Here is a 16,044-nt window from a genome sequence, read left to right on the forward strand (position 1 = left end):
CCTCGTTTTCACAGCACAGGAATTCTATGACAGCACGTTGCTTCTGGCGAATGTCAAGTGTAGCAGCCATCTTGAAGACATGCTGTGACGGCGCCACTCACGAGAACAGGTTGAACTAAGTTTGAAAACAAGCGGGAAGGCTGTATCTACACACTTTAAAACTTTCAGACATGCAGAATGAAAACTGTATTTCTTTTGGAGTGACCCTCGTATAACGTATTGGTGAGATGCAAATCGCGGCGCAAAGCAGTCTTTAAAATAATCAGAACCCGCTAACCGCTAGCGTCGTCGCGTTAGCTCTCGAGTCGTGCCCTGACAGCCGAAAACCACGTTGTCGATACCTCTCAGCAGCGAAGGAGAACGGGGCTGCTAGGAAGTGCCGTGCGCGAGGCAGAGCTCACATTACGGCGAGGCTTCTAGTGGTTCGTCTCAGACATTCTATCTCCATCACGACGCGATAACGCGGGAGTGAGGAAAGGCTTGCAAATCGCAGCTCACATGACAAATGCAACCTCCACTGCGGCGGCGGCGGCTCTCGGCAGCCCCTGTTCGTGACAGCAGGCGCCGCCGTCTTCTCCCCGCTACAACCGACACGAAAGACGAGGCGCGCCGCAAAAGTACGCCTGCACACGGCGTGCGTCAGATGTCACAGTATACGGGGAAACATCCGCAGTCGCAAACATCTGTAAGGAGAGAGCTCGCCAGCCGCGCTAGGGGCGTAAAACGAGACGGCAGATGGGCCCTAAAGTCGCGGGCGCGCCGAATGGATACGTCGATGCGCGACCAAAATCGTTGTTTGGTGGGACCCACATCGGCGGTAGTTGCAGCGTCACTGCGACGGTACTCTCTGGAACGTGTTTGTGCCGTCAGAGCTTCAATTGCGGACGTAGTACCGTCTTTGAACAACGCTCATTTAATATTTATTCTTTACTAGCTGTACCGAGCCACGCTTTGCTGTGATATGTTTGTTTGCATGGCCATCTTCCGCAGCAGCCGTTAAAATCAATTACTTTTGGTTATCCGTATTGAGCTTACTGCAGGTTGATTAAAGGAGGACATTTGACACCAGATACAAAGAGCGTCGAAGTACAGGACAAACCGTTGAACTTTTGCAGGACACTTACACCAACACCAACGATCCATCCCCCCCCCCCCTTTCACAAAAAATGTAAGATAATTTTCCTAATTTACACTAACTCACACACACACACAAAAGTAGTTTTACAGGTTGGCAACATTGACAGCGTGAACGAAAGAAAACGAACAGACATAAACACTGCTAGTGTGCAGAGTGAGAAACAGTTTACAAAAGGGAAGTGTAAATAATGCTGTGGAAGAGATACAGCAAAATGCCATAAACTGCGAAGTGCTTATGTAAATGGAAGTCTTCCGACGTCAACCGCTGCTAGCACGGAAAGAAGAAGCACAATATGTAAAGAAACACCGTAAGTAGCTTGCAAACTAACTTTATAAACAAAATGCTATTTTTAAGCTAAAACAACCAAAAACGTACGAACGTATATATCCAATTTGCAGAATAATCACGGAAGGTGATTTATAAATAAAGGCGAAACGCGTGTTGTGCAATTCTCTTCAATTAAACTGCAATAAGCTTAAGACGAATAACCAATAGTAACTGACGCTTTGCTATGGTTCAGTCCGCTTAAATGGGAAAGAAAGAAAAGCACATGTTTCTGATGTATGTGAGAATTGGATAAATCTTCTTCTCTCCCTCTGTCTCTGTCCACCTACTCCTTTTCGCTTTATGTGTCCATTTCGTGTTCCCCTCCTCTATGACCCTGAGCCTTGTTTATTATTTTTACAAATTCAGATTCTGTAGCAGTATCCTAATCACAAGCCGATAAGGCTGAAGTACTACTTTCCTGGCCGGCCGATATGGCCGAGAGGTTCTAGGCGCTTCAGTCTGGAACCGCGCGAACGCTACAGTCGCAGGTTCGACTCCTGCCTCTGGCATGGATGTGTGTGATGTCCTTAGGTTAGTTAGGTTTAAGTGGTTCTAAGTTCTAGGGGACTGATGACATCAGATGTTAAGTCCCATAGTGTTCAGAGCCATTTGAACCATTTGAACTACTTTCCTGTTGTCTGTGAAAACTGTATGCGAATAAAAAAACAAAACAGCACACTGTTGTGCACACAATTTATGTTCAAAAATATGTATAATGAGAAGAGTATATATGGGAGAAATATTTTGTCTTGTGGTTTAAAAACCCCACTATCATAGTTATAATTGGCTGCGAAAAAGGAAACAAAATGGGACATTTTTATAGCGGAGCATTTTCTTTGTAGCAGTCGCTGTTAACAGAAAACCTATGCAGCGTTGTTTAAAAAATGTGTACTATATGCCGACCTGAATATTTAATAGGGCATTGTTTTAATTTGAGGAATATCGGTTAACAACTTTCCGAGATTTTTACTGACACTTCGCTATTATATATTTTATATGTATAATTATACATTATTTATATTTAAAAATACCATCTTTATCATCACCTCTTCAAGGATTAAGCCTTTTGGTCTGTTCCGCCTCAGAACTGTTCACGCCATCTCTTTAACGGAAGTCCAAACTCCCTCTTAGTTTGGTTTATACTGTATTGCAGCTAGAGGTACTTCACCGTTAGACATTCATTGGACAGGTTCATCATTTAGTTCTTGTCTAACACAGGTATTTCTTTTACGGTCCAACACTAAATATCCTGCTACAAAGAGGAGGAACTTCATCTCTGACGACTTATTCGTTGTAATTGATCAGATATTAGCTGCAACATTCACTACTATACGGCAGAAAAGGAAACGCTATCATTTTGTAGAGTTTAATTAATGTTTTTTTTCCGTGCGTTATATTATAACGTGCGACGACTTATCTTAGAAGAAAGATTAAGGAAAGGCAAACCTACGTTTCTAGCATTTGTAGACTTAGAGAAACCTTTTGACAATGTTGACTGGAATACTCTCTTTCAAATTCTAAAGGTGGCAGGGGTAAAATACAGGGAGCGAAAGGCTATTTACAATTTGTACAGAAACCAGATGGCAGTTATAAGAGTCGAGGGACATGAAAGGGAAGCAGTGGTTGGGAAGGGAGTAGGACAGGGTTGTAGCCTCTCTCCGATGTTGTTCAATCTGTATATTGAGCAAGCAGTAAAGGAAACAAAAGAAAAATTCGGAGTAGGTATTAAAATTCATGGAGAAGAAATAAAAACTTGAGGTTCGCCGATGACATTGTAATTCTGTCAGAGTCAGCAAAGGACTTGCAAGAGCAGTTGAATGGAATGGACAGTGTCTTGAAAGGAGGATATAAGATGAACATCAACAAAAGCAAAACAAGGATAATGGAATGTAGTCTAATTAAGTCGGGTGATGCTGAGGGAATTAGATTAGGAAATGAGGCACTTAAAGTAGTAAAGGAGTTTTGCTATTTGGGGAGCAAAATAACTGATGATGGTCGAAGTAGAGAGGATATAAAATGTAGGCTGGCAATGGCAAGGAAAGCGTTTCTGAAGAAGAGAAATTTGTTAACATCCAGTATTGATTTAAGTGTCAGGAAGTCATTTCTGAAAGTATTCGTATGGAGTGTAGCCATGTATGGAAGTGAAACATGGACGATAAATAGTTTGGACAAGAAGAGAATAGAAGCTTTCGAAATGTGGTGCTACAGAAGAATGCTGAAGATTAGATGGGTAGATCACATAACTAGTGAGGAAGTATTGAATAGGATTGGGGAGAAGAGAAGTTTGTGGCACAACCTGACCAGAAGAAGGGATCGGTTGGTAGGACATGTTCTGAGGCATCAAGGGATCACCAATTTAGTATTGGAGGGCAGCGTGGAGGGTAAAAATCGTAGAGGGAGACCAAGAGACGAATACACTAAGCAGATTCAGAAGGATGTAGGTTGCAGTAGGTACTGGGAGATGAAAAAGCTTGCACAGGATAGAGTAGCATGGAGAGCTGCATCAAACCAGTCTCAGGACTGAAGACCACAACAACAACAACATAGTTCTACAGAAATGTCTGATTGTTGCCAGTTTTAGGTCACTATCATCTGACATGGGAAATTTAAAATTGAACCACAAATATTTAAACTCTCGTACGTGTTCATTATTTGTCCACCTGTAACAATTTTAGCTCTTATAGGTTCCAATCCATGAAACACCATAATTTTTGTTTTATCTGCTGATATTCTCATTCCGTATTTAGAGGCAGTTTGCCACAGTCTGAAATTTGAATCTCTTCCTGAGATACTATTTCGTCCAAATGGTTTTTAGAGCAATGTGTGAAAATTTGAGCTAAACTGGTCAATTGCGTTTGAGATTTTTGGTAACTATGTTTCCCCTTTACATATTACGTATTTATTTATATATTATATACGAGGTGAACGTTAATAAAACGGACAAACTGCAGGGACGGGTTCCTGACTGCAAATGGAGGAAAAAAGGTCTTATAAACATATGTCCCGAAACGAATCGTTGCCCCGTTGGATGGCGCTGACGAATGAAAATTCCTCTGACCACGTGCCGTGTGTTACTTGTGTGTTGCAGGCTGTAAGGCTGACGCAGAGTAGTGTAAGCAGCAGAGCGGTCTGGCAGATGGAAACGGTCGACAGGCAGCACGGCTAGACCAAAAGAAGTACCCTCACAGACGCCAACCACATCACACATTTCACGCCCTTTTTGGGTGTTTGTGTGATCATAGGTACTTTCAGACAGACGAACGCGCAGGGAGGCGGCGGGCTATGCGTACACGAGATTTGGAGGACCGGTTTCTACAGGACATTGAGACAAACCCTAGTACGAGCTCCAGGCAAGTGTCCTGCCAATATGGTGTAAGCCAAAGCACGATTGTGTGTGTCCTGCATGACAACCGCATCTATTCCTATCACCTACGACGAGTGCAAGTATTATTCTCAGCGTATTTCTCTCTACAGGATGGATTTTCTCGATAGTTTTTGCGCTAGGCTATCAAAATTACGGCATTTCTTTCGTCTTTATCGACGAAGCAACCTTTACCAGAACTGGCATCGTCAGTCTGCATAATCGTCATCTGTGGGCTACAGACAATCCTCGGGAATTGGTTGAGGCGTCTCATCAGCATCGTTTCAGTATCAGTGTGTGGACGACCACATATTTGGACCGGTTATTATTCCGCAGCGACTCGACGGTTAAACGTACCTGGAGTTCCTAAGGAATAATCTGCGGGGTCTACTTGAGAATGTCTTTGGCAGTACTAGTGCAGTACGAGAGTTTATGTAGCTCCTGCATGACGGAGCCCCATTTCACTATCGCATTACAGTTCACACGACCTGTTAGATCATCGGACTTAAATCCCTGGATTTTCTCTGGCGGTATCCGGAACAGTTGTGGTTCAAATGGCTCTAAGCACTATCGGAGTTAACATCTGAGGTCAGCAGTCCCCTAGACATAGAACTACTTAAACCTAACTAACCTAAGGACATCACACACATCCATCCCCGAGGCAGGAGTCGAACCTGCGGCCGTAGCAGCAGCGCGGTTCCGGACTGAAGCTCCTAGAACCGCTCGGCCACAGTGGCCGGCAAACAGCTGCGTATGCTGAACCAGTTTCTGATGTGTATACGATTCAAGAGCGTGTTCACGACGCCTGTGACACTATTCGGAGAGAGGCCAGAGCGTGTTAAACAGTGCGGCAACCAATGGTGTGCGACGTGTGAACGCGTGCACTGCATACCAAGGAAGCCACTTTGAACATCTGTGAATGTGATGAACATCTGTGAATGCGATGCAGCTCTGTACTGCGTTCAGTGACGATCTGTTGTCGTTGCACGCACACCGTCCTTTTCCGGACAATTGTTCACAGGACCTTTTTTCCTCCATTTCCAGTCGAGAATCCGTCGCTGCAGTTTGTCGGTTTTATTAATGCTCACCCTGTGTACTTAAAAAAATAGATACATAATAAAACGCACATATTTGCCTGCAATGTTGTATCAAAATTTCGAAACAACTGGTGAAGAACTTTCGGAGATTTACAATTTTGTACAAACGAACATTAAAGTTGGGAGAGAGGCTCTCGCCAACATAAAGCTGCGCTGGTCGGTTGTGAGTAATGGTTGGGATACTAGTCCGCACCACAGTTGTCCGCGGGAGCCAAAGAGGCTGGCTTTCAGTGCCTGTCGTACACACGGTTTGTATTTGCGAGGAAGTTTCAATCCAGCGCACACTCCACTGCAGACTGAAAATCCATTCCGCATCTAAAAACAAATTTGCTTTGGGTATCTGACGCAAAAATAAAGGCGATACCTTACCTTCAAATAAGTATGTTCATGCGAGGGGTCAATTTTTATTGAGAGACCTGCATGAGAACCTTAAAAGAATTTTATATGAGTTCCTTCATTCTTCCTTTCAGTTGTTTCAATATCCTTCTCTATAGCCTGCAAGAATTTTGTGTGCTAGTTTTTGAACATGTCTAGACGTGGTGTGTGACATATCTTCCATGACGCTTTTAGCCTTAACTGGCGTCTACAAAAAAGTTTCTTGCCTGGGGCGCTGCCGTCTGCAACTCTGGCCCTGCTATCACCTGTATTTCATTCCCGCAAATCTCGGAGTCTACAGCGACATTTCCCACCAACATTCCAGCGGTGTTTGGGCGCAACGTTTACACGGGTACATTTACATTTAAAGACAATCACAGCTACCAGAGTAAACTCTGTCTATTGTCATTATTACGACCACTTGCTTGTAAAATACAGCTATGTTGCTCCAATGGCTGGTTTGCACATTGCAGTGCTTAACTAGGCATTGTCTTATTTGAGATGATATACTTGCCCTTGGTGTTTGAAGTGACGCAGACAGACGGTTATACGGGCACTTATATCTTAATGTCTATTCAGAATCACGGTACAATGTGCACTCTTAACATACGCAAATCATTCCTAGAGATGAAAGAAACGGTAACTGAGAGAACAATCCTGAGACTAACCAGGGATCGAACCCAGTACCTTTTTATAGGTAACCCGGCATGTCACTACTGATCCACCGAATTTAATGTATTAACCGTTTATAGTACGTACTGCAGCTTGAAAAGCTCGAAGTGACAAGTCAGCTACCAATTCGTCTTCACTACTATCTGTCAGCCATGTTTCCTGGAGCGTCTAAGTGTGTGAAGGTGATGATAGAAGACGATCAAGCGGTATAAGACCCGGCAGAATATTGAGGCAAACGCAGTTATTCTCTTACAATTATCCGAAGGCTCATCGAAGGAAAATATCTGTCACCAGTCCGTAGCAGTCAAATTCCAAATTTATTTTCGCTCCACACTTCGTATAAGTCACTTCTTTTGTCTATGCCACCAGGCAGAAAAATGCGTATAGAAACCTAGCCCTAGCGTATATACTGTGTTAGTCTGAATACAAGCCGCACATTATCCTCAAAATTCAGTCAAGAAAAATTAGGTTACGGATTATCTGCGTGACACTACAAATGCCGGTATATTTTTGCTTCGTAGAAATTTCAACTGTGGTGCTCGTTCCTTAGTTAAACGCAGCAGCAACATTGCTAGCGTTTGGAAATGAACAGTTGTAAATGATGTTGCACTGTTATCGTCATTGATGTACGTAGTTAACTATTGCTGTGCTTACAGTTCTGTCCTTTTACACGATTAGATATACAAAGTTTTTCTCTAACTAGAGAGTAACCAAATTCAGCATGACTGTTAACGTAGAGAAAAAAACATGAAGATACTTTGGAACTTGAAACATTTGTGAGGTAAATTTCAAACTCGCAGTTATTTATTACACAAAGACTACATTTAGTAGGAAAGGTTTGAAAACTTGCGGTTAAACACAGACTGTACAACTCCTGATCCACTGAAATATGTGAGTGTAAAACGAACGGAAGGCGTTCAAACCCATACACATCTAATATTGATTACGCCCTGGGCATTGTTCTCGAAGTAAGTGAAATTAGCTCCAGTGTCTCAACTCTCGTCAAAACCTTTGACAAGCTTCCCTAGGTTATCATACAAATGGCGGAACTGGCAGTCCTCCTGTCCCAATCGGGGTTCAGTTGGACACTCACACCAAATTTTAATTATCTACTGGGCATTGTCGTAGAAATAAATAAAACTATTTTCAATCCCCCACTTCCCATCAAACGCTTTGGCAAGCTTCCCTTGGTCGTCATGTGAATGGCGAAACTGACAGTTCTCCCAACCGGGGTTCACCGTGCCCCCTTCCTAGACTGCTGGTTCATTTGGCTGAGAAGCAATACGACTCTTTAAGGATCGGATCTCAAAGAGATCACTACACTATGATCTTTCGAGTATAGACTGAAATAAAAATGTATCGCTCAAGAAGCACTGCGTATGAAACACCATGAATGGTACGAGGACAACGCATTTTGACAGTAGAGTGCCGAAAATACCGACAGTAAAGAAACTATAAAAAAAATCGGTAGACAAGATTGTAATTAGAAAGCTGGTTTTTGTGTAATTTATGTACATACAACATACAAATCTGAATAATCCAGAATGAGATTTTCACTCTCCAGCGGAGTGTGCGCTGTAATGAAACTTCCTGGCAGATTAAAACTGTGTGCCGGACCGAGACTCGAAATCGGGACCTTTGCCTTTCGCAGGCAAGTGCTCTACCATCTGAGCTACCCAAGCACGACTCACGGCCCGTCCTCACAGCTTTACTTCTGCCAGTACCTCGTCTCCTATCTCCCAAACTTTACAGAAGCTCTCCTGCGAACCTTGTCCGCGAAAGGCAAAGGTCCCGAGTTCGAGTCTCGGTCCGGCACACAGTTTTAATCTGCCAGGAAGTTTCAGATCTGAATAAGTTTGATCATACTGTGAACAGTTTTTGTAAATGGTCAATGGGACATAAATGTCCTCACTGACATCCCCTTCTTAGCCCCCCCTCCCCCCCAACCCCCGCCGCCACCACCCGGAATTAAAAAAGAAGGTTACATTCGTACTTCTTCGGCGCCCATCACATCAGGTACTTAACAGTTAAAACTTTTTTCTGGATCAGTATGAATTTAGACACAAAAATTACTGCCCCACTTGGACATTTGTCAGCTCTCTCTTGTCATCTCTCTACATTCTACTAGATGCTTATATGATAACCGCATCCCAGAACCCACAATATACGATCGCACTGAATGGCGGACGAAGACGGTGAAAGAAATGGCAAGGAGCAAGCGCTGGGACGCGACGGCGGAAACAGGGTGCTTTGTAAACACGCGGGGAGGGGGACACGAACCGCGCACGCCGGCCGGCCGCAATCTGCAAGAGTGCCGGCGCGCCCGACAGCCGAATGGATGGGTTTGATCTGCAGGAGAGCGCCGACGCGCCCGCCATGCGTGCCACCCGCCACCGCCACGGCTCCGATTTGCGCCTCTCGCTCGTTACGAGAACTTGGCCTAAACTCCTGTGACGTGGATTCATTCATCCTCTCACGTGGCACGCGATCAACAAATTATGGTCGGGATGAATCCCGTTCCGGCGTCTTCCGGTCGCCCGGGGAGAAGAAATGTGCCTCTGACACACACACACACACACACACACACACACACACACACACCAGCGCGGGCAGTTCTAGAGGGAGAGGAAGAAGACATACTCAGAAGAATGGAAGCGTTTTCAGAAAATACAAGACGGGACACACGGTAAATACTGTAAGAGAAAATGTAAGTGATAAAAACAATTTCTTGTCATTCTTGCCCACTTTCTTGCCTATGCAGTCACGTTATACAGGATGTCCCATTTCTCCTGACAACCCCACGTAACTTTTTGTGCAGAATCAAAATACACTCAAAGACATAAAAGAACCCGGCGCGCCACGAAGGAAATATCCGAATGAGGCGGAAATCGGTACATATGATGCACCCGTACAGGCAAACGAATCATTACAGCTTCAGAAAGATTGGATGATTCATTCAAGAGAAAGGGCTTCACAAATTGAGCAAGTCAATAACGCGGTGGTCGACCTCCGCCATTTATGAAAGCAGTTGTTCGGCTTGGCATAGATTGACAGAATATCGTGCCAAATTCTGTCCAACTGGCAGGTTAGCTCGCCTAAATCCCGAGCTGGTTGGAGGGCCCATAGTACTCCAAATATTCTCAATTGGGGAGAGATCTGCGACCTTGCTGGCCAAGACATACTTTGGCAAGCACGAATACAAGCATTAGAAACTCTCACCCTGTGCGATCGAGCATTATCTTGCTGGAATGTAACCCCATGATGGTTTGTCACGAAGGGAAACAAAACGGGGCGTAGAATACTATTGACACACCGCTGTGATGTTAAAGGTACCGCAGATGACAACCAAAGGCTCTGAGCACTATGGGACTTAACTTCTGAGGTCATCAGTCCCCTAGAACTGAGAACTACTTAAACCTAACTAACCTAAGGACATCACACACATCCATGCCAGAGGCAGGATTCGAACCTGCGACCGTAGCGGTCGCGCGGTTCCAGATTGAAGCGCCTAGAACCGCTCGGCCACTTCGGCCGGCGACAACCAAAGGGTTCCTGATATACAATTAATGGCACCCCAAACCATCACCCCTGGTTGTCGGGCTGTATGATGCCTCACCATACACGTCTTCGGCCTAGGGTCTTATTGAGCGGAGTAGAATTCTCTTCAATTTTGAGTTCCGCTTCGAACTGAGCCCCAATGACTAGCGAGGACGTATCTTGAGGAGCCCCAGATGGCATACCAATCTGACGGCCAGGCAACCAGGACTGATTGTCAGGGGTACCATTTTATCTCACAGCAGGACCCCTTTGGTTGTCATCCATTGCACCCTTACAAGAGAGCGGTACGTTGGCGATACCCTACACATCATTTTTGTTGCACTTCATGCCAAGCCATCCTGAGCCTACATTTCAGCAATATAATAACCGTCCGCACACGGCGACAGTACCTAGTGCTTGTCTTCACATTTGCCAAACCCTACCTTCGCCAGCAAGGTCGCTGGATCTGTCCCCAACTGAGAACGTTTCGAGCATAACGAGCAGGGCCCTCCAACCAGCTCGGGATTTGACGATCTAACGCACCAATTGGACAGAACTTGGCACGATATCCCTCAGGAGGACATCGAACAACTCTATCAATCAGTGCCAAGCCGAATAACTGCTTGCATAACTGCCAGATGTGGACAAGCGAGTTACTGACTTTATCAATTCCTGGAGCTCTTTCTCTTGGATCAATCACCCAGTCTCTCTGAAACTGTAATCATCTGTTGTCTGTACACGTACATCACATCTGCTGGTTTCTGTCCCATTCGGGCAGTTCCTTCGTGGTGCGTCCTTTCTTTTTTTATCTTCGAGTGCATTGTCTTCGCTCCGCTTGCTGCATGCTTGCTCCTTACCATCTGCGTAGTGCTGCAGTACCCTTGCAGTAACAGTGTTTTGTACATATGCAGAATTGTAGTTCTTGTGGGTCACCACTGTCGGAATACCTTTTTGCGTACGACACAACTGTTCTTTTCGCGTTCCTCCTGCAAGTTCGTATCCAAACTAACCAATACTCGACACCCGTGAATGACACAGACACAACGAAAACTATATTACCTCTCTACCCCTATTACACCGATGTCGTGGGTTTGCAACACTGTTTTTTCCTTACACACGTGACGAATTTCCTTACCTGGGTATGAAATAACGAACTTCCGCGTGAGACAGCAATTGGTTTCATAATCAAAACCGATAAAAACCCCATTCTAAATATTTTAATTTCTCTTAAACTAGTAATCGGACATTAAACCCTCAAACTATGTTGAAATCGTCTGCTGTGGAACTAAGATACTATCATCTGAAATGACTATAGTTAGTTTAAAAATACGAATTTGATACCAGCACTGTACCTCTGTAACTGATACAGCTGTGAAAAGAAAGTATGCGTCGTTTATTGAGGACTTTCTCAGAATTCATTTAAGATATCTCAAACGGTTCCGAAAATTTGTCAGATGAACACTTTAGGTGAATCACTCAGTTCGTCATGTTCTAGGATAACACCATCTACACAAGTATTATACTATGTCTTTTAAAGGCACACTCGTTTCCATATTTGATATTTTCACATCTGTAGCCTTTTCCGGTCCGCCCCTCGTGGTCTCGCGGTAGCGTTCTCGCTTCCCGAGCACGGGATCCTGGGTTCGATTCCCGGCGGGGTCAGGAATTTTTCCTGCCTCGAGATGACTGGGTGTTATTGTGTCGTCTTCATCATTATCATTCATCCCCATTACGGTCGGAGGAAGGCAATGGCAAACCACCTCCACTAGGACCTTGCCTAGTAAGGCGGCGCGGTTCTCCCGAGTCGCTCCCCTACGCTCTGTAAAAGAAGTATGGGACTCGTCATCATCATCATCATCAGCCTTTTCCGATGTTACCGAATAAGTGAACAGATCGTTGTAGGTCATTTTAGGTGCCTGATAGTCCATGAAAACAGTACTGGGTCTACTAACCGTCCAGCTTCCCGATGTAAGGATTCAGCAGTCTAACCCGTGTGTCGTGTTCCGTGACATATGAACTATATAAAATCTAACTATGTTTTCCTTGTGGGTCTGTCGTAATTTCCCGTATCGACGACATCCCTTTGAGGTGTTTATTTGTTCTTTCAATCATGTTACATTCTCGTCGGATAAGATATGAGTCACTCTCTCCTAAAGAAGCACACGGCCGCTCTGGAGCGCTGCAGATGGTACTGGAATGATACGAAGCGCTTTTGTGGTCCTCCAAGCTTGCGAAAGTCGTGGCAGTGAAGTAGTGTGAATATACCAGTGGGCTGCATGGAATCATCACATAAGCATGATTCGACGTGAAAACGTGGCAGAAAAGCAAAAGGAGCTGCTGTATTGGGCTACACCGGGAATAAAGTTGCCCGATTGGTTATCAACGCGGGCTGTCTAACGTGTCTATAACGGTTGATGTACCAGCAGCAGTCATATTAACAACGCCTAAGAACAGTGGGCGAGAACATTTCCTAAAGACATGGATGGGGGCGAGTGTAGCGTCTTTTGACACTTCGTTTCAAATGCGACAGCAACTGTCAGTGAATGCAGAGCCTCTCAACAGTTTCAGAATGAAAAAAACCGAAAAGGCTCTGCATGCAAAGGATATTTGGAGTCGAGTACCTCGGAAAAGGCCCTAGCTCGCAGCGGCATGTAAAGCTGCACGTTTTCAGTGGACCAAACAACAGAGAAACTGGATAGAAGCAGACTGGAGGCGTGTAGTATGGTCCGAAGTGTCTCGTGTAAGGTCCTCCAAATGATGTCAGGAGTGGTTCCCAAACTTGGGGTAGCTGAGGGATAAGATGAAATCTTCTGAGCGGTAAAACGAAAAGGGTTTAGTTTTGTTTCTGTAACGAAGCTAAATCACGTTTATGAGATCATTACTGTTATCAGTATTTCGTAAGACTGTAGCACAGCTTACACATTCCACTCACAACACACATCCTGTGTAGAATGCACCGCCGGCCGGTGTGGCTGTGCGGTTCTAGTCGCTTCAGTCTGGAACCGCGTGACCGCTACGGTCGCAGGTTCGAATCCTGCCTCGGGCATGGATGTATGTGATGTCCTTAGGTTAGTTAGGTTTAAGTAGTTCTAAGTTCTAGGGGACTGATGACCACAGCAGTTAAGTCCCATAGTGCTCAGAGCCATAGAATGCACCTATGACAATAAAAGTTAGGCGTGTCTGTCATATATTCTTAAATGTCTCATGAAAACGCCTTCTATCAGTTGTAGGTAGTTCCTGCAGTGGACCAGAAACTGCTTCGATACAATAAACGAACTACTTGACATCACTATGCAACAGTAACTATGAAATGGCTAGTATACTGTTGTGCGGCCTATGCAGTATCAGCATTATTATTATTATTATTATTATTATTATTAGTGGCAGTAGTCAGACACATAGCAATCGCACTGTGAAATCTTCCAGTTTCTTCCAGTGCAGAAGTAAGGGTCCAACAATCAAGTGCTTTACAACCAGTAAGTACAGTGCAGACAACGGTAACTTGGTCGGTTTTAAATGGTTGTGCTGGGTGTGGGTGAAGCAATTGTAGCTAGGGAGACGAGTGGTGGAGAAGAAGTGTATTTTGTGCAAGTATCTACCGTACCTGTGGACAGTCAGCTTTTTCTCTGAGAAGGACTTGTAGGTAGCACTCGAGATGCATACGGAATTTCTTCAACATTCAATATGAAAGTAATTTTTAGAACCAACCAGTACTTATTGCCTCACTGACTCCGTTGTTCGGGGTTTAATAAAACACCTACAAAAACTAAACATTACTTGTCTTCCGTCGTCTTGAAAATGAGTGTGTTCTTTTTCATTCTAAAGTTTAGTTAGGTTTTAATGTTCATGATGATAAGGGGGCGGGTGTTCTACCTAGTATCTGATAGCACTCAGAGGTAATGGTCTCAGAAAGGTTGGATTCGCTCAATCAGGCTATCAGGATGTTTATTTCAACATTCTCAGTGATCTAGATATTCATGACGAGTTTGGTGCGGACACTCCCGTCTTCTAAGATGGCAATAACTCTGTTTCCACGGCAGCACGCACAGGTTTCAGCTTTGGCAAACACTAAGGTACCCTGTAGCACATCGGCTAGCCTGAGTAATCACCAGGTATTAATCCCGTAGAAACAGTGGAACAGTGGATTAAACGTAGCAACCAACGTACTAGAGTGGTTTCACTTGGATACGAAATGCCTGAAGATACTTGTCGACACTCTTCCTCGCAGGAATGAAGTCACTATGAAGGGTGGAGGCGGTGTTAAAAGTATTAGCGTGTTATACCCAGGGCATGACTTATTTTTTGTCCGGTGCGCTTATTTACTGGAGTTCAGTACACATTCAACGATAGTTTTGATGGACGGATTGTAACATGCAATTTTTGTTATCAGTAATTAGCAATAAGTGTATTCTTAGTGATAAATTTTTGTGACATAGGATCAACTCACGCATCTAGTCAGCCCTGCATACCTACTTATCTAAAAACTTATTTTTTTTACTGGAGCAGATGACTATATTGTTCGTGGTGATCAATTTTGTGCGCAATGTCTTTGCTGTCGAACACATCGTTAGCTTCAGCGTGTAACATTTTTAAGCACATTGATTTCAGTATATATCAACTGAAAACAAAGTAATAAAATCTGACAACACTGCTTTCAATGTTACCGTTAACAGGAAGTTGCAACTAGTACATTGCAATCATTGTTCGACTCCTCTAGTCCGTTCAGGGCGTTGATCTTGATGTGTTGCCAATATTTCGCAGATCATTTAGTATTTTTAATCTTGATGTTTAAATCTACGTCTATTTCCTCTGTGTCTGTTTTGTTTGGTAACTTATTTCTTGAATTTTCAACATACCGTATCACTTAGCGATATTGTGTACTACAGCTAAGTGTCATCCCTCTCTGTATCGAACAGTTTTGTCTTATAAACTACACGTAATTCCTGTCGTATCAGTTGCCTCTTAACAATCATGATCAGAATGAACCTCAAAGCTTTAACCATCAAAGTTCGCTGAAAGTGGGAAACATCAGAGACAGTGAAACGTCCGTTCTTAATAGCTTCGGGACACACACAACCAGCATGATGAGAGACTATAGGCACCCTGCTTTCGGAAGGATTTCAGTCATAGCGTATTTGACAATCGATTCGATCGGACAACGGAGTCCTTTGTGACTTTCCTTTGCAGGCCAGAGGACTGAACTGGGTCTAGTTTAAGAACAGTATATGTATACTGCATGTGTTACCTTTTGTTTCCTATGTCCAGATGAAACAGGATACTGAAATACCGACAAACACAGAAAATCAAGGTAATATATATTTACAGCATTTGCCAAAATATAATTACTTACCCGCGGAAGACCATATCGACATGGCAGACTGGCAGAATACTTCGACAGCAGACTGAGTTGTCGTCGCCAGACACAATGATTGACCATTAGTCAGTCAGTGCAGCTGATAACAACGTAGCTCAAAATGGCTCAAATGGCTCTGAGCACTATGCGACATAACTTCTGAGGTCATCAGTCGCCTAGAACT

Source organism: Schistocerca americana, chromosome 3 (genome assembly GCF_021461395.2).
Source record: "Schistocerca americana isolate TAMUIC-IGC-003095 chromosome 3, iqSchAmer2.1, whole genome shotgun sequence".
Lineage (NCBI taxonomy): Eukaryota > Metazoa > Arthropoda > Insecta > Orthoptera > Acrididae > Schistocerca > Schistocerca americana.